At 66.2% G+C, this 1,154-nt stretch overlaps 1 long non-coding RNA gene across 1 annotated transcript in view; it reads right to left on the bottom strand.

Annotated features, from left to right (window-relative positions):
- LOC102250752 overlaps positions 1–1,154 on the bottom strand; it is a 13,157-nt gene that overhangs the window by 11,029 nt on the left and 974 nt on the right. The window lies entirely within an intron of this gene.

The raw sequence follows: 1,154 nt of genomic DNA on the forward strand, positions 1-1,154 counted from the left end.
CTCAGGGAGCCTGATCGTGGGACGCGGAGGCCAGGACGCTACTCTCCGCACGCTGCCGAGTGAGCCGGCGTCTTGGCCCTGGGTGGGCTGCGTAAAAAATGGTGCAATCTGAGAGCAGCTGACCGTAGTTGGGCAAAGCAGACAACGGTGCGAGAGCGCCGGGCTCAGGTGGCAGGGAAGGGGCGGGTTGTTTTGAAGGGCTGGGCCTCTGTGTTCGGTGCCTGCAGTATTTTCTTTGCACCTGGGCGGCACGTTCCCGGGCTCCACGGGAGCCAGATGAAGTGAGGCGGCGGCGGCGCGGGAGAGGCGGGCCTGGAGGAGGCCGGGCGGACACTCCGAGAAGAAAACGGCGCAGAGGCAGGCGGCTTGACGCCCCGGGGACTGGCTGCCTGGCGGGCCGCGCGCCGAAATCGTGCGACCTGTCCATGGTGTTGAAGGCGCCGAGCGCCCAGCTCCGCGCACCCTGTGCCGTGCGCCCTGCCGGGTGCGCTATCCTCGTCCCAGCCTACCCCTTACGCCAGCCAGCAGCCCCCCAGTCGCCGCAAACCCCGGGCCACGGTTCATCGGGTAACGCCGTCCGGCCCGAGGGGAGGCTTGAATGGCTAGGCCAAAGGCAGAACCAGGAGCTCGCTACGAAAGGTCGGCCAAGACCGTGCGCCCACGGGGAGCCCACCTCTGAGCGCAGCGTGCTGGCCAGACAGAGCAAGGGACCTGCTGGTGACCGGAGGACGGAGATTTCTAAAAGACCCGACTCAGAAAAAAACATTTCTTGGCAGACCGGAAGGGGGAGAGTTGCTGAGAGGGAGACATAGGCGACATTCGGGGCCGCCAGCCTAGCATCAAGAGGTTTCCTTCGCGGACCGGCCGCTTCGCGGGGGTTCAGTGCATCCTGTCATTGAGTAGCTCCTCCTGACAGCCACCCCTCACCCCAAAAAAGCTGGGTGAGTGGGCCCCGTCGTCGCCTTCATAGAGAAAGCCCAGCAACCTCACTGCAGTCGAGGGCACTTGGTGTTTAGTTTCCGGCCGGAGGGCTGCGGCGCCCGGAGCTGTGTGCGGATTCGGCCGGTTCCGAACACTCGCTGCCTGCGGGGCAGAGAGGGGCGGGGAGGCGGCCTTGCCTTGCTCACTGCCGCCCGAGGCTGCACCTGCCCCGG

The sequence above is a fragment of the Myotis brandtii genome, unplaced genomic scaffold (genome assembly GCF_000412655.1).
Source record: "Myotis brandtii unplaced genomic scaffold, ASM41265v1 scaffold455, whole genome shotgun sequence".
In the NCBI taxonomy this organism is placed as follows: domain Eukaryota; kingdom Metazoa; phylum Chordata; class Mammalia; order Chiroptera; family Vespertilionidae; genus Myotis; species Myotis brandtii.